Consider the following 402-nt stretch of genomic DNA (forward strand, 5'->3'; position numbering starts at 1 on the left):
GGATATGAAACTGAGACCACATGAGTGAACTATTCAGATAAATTTATCCAAACTTACCTTGAAGTCAGAAATTTCAGCATTTCTCAAGCTGTTTTTCCCCCATAGACCACTTCCTGGAAATAGAAAGTCATATTTAAGAAAAAAAGTTTGGGGTCCCCTGCCACCACCTCGAATCCTTAAGAGAAGGATATACCATTCCTCAGACCATTGTCCATAAAAAAAAATTAAGGCACTTTTTTAACATTACATGAAACTTTTCCTTTGGGCATCGGTTTGGAAATGTTGATCTAATTTCTGAAAAGAAAACTTTATTCTTTGTCTTGCTTCATCAGACATGAGGAAAATAATTAGTATGTTTTGTATGAAATATCTTAACCTTAAATATCTCAGAAGTCTTACTCT

This window comes from Pteropus vampyrus, unplaced genomic scaffold (genome assembly GCF_000151845.1).
Source record: "Pteropus vampyrus isolate Shadow unplaced genomic scaffold, Pvam_2.0 Scaffold58, whole genome shotgun sequence".
NCBI lineage: Eukaryota > Metazoa > Chordata > Mammalia > Chiroptera > Pteropodidae > Pteropus > Pteropus vampyrus.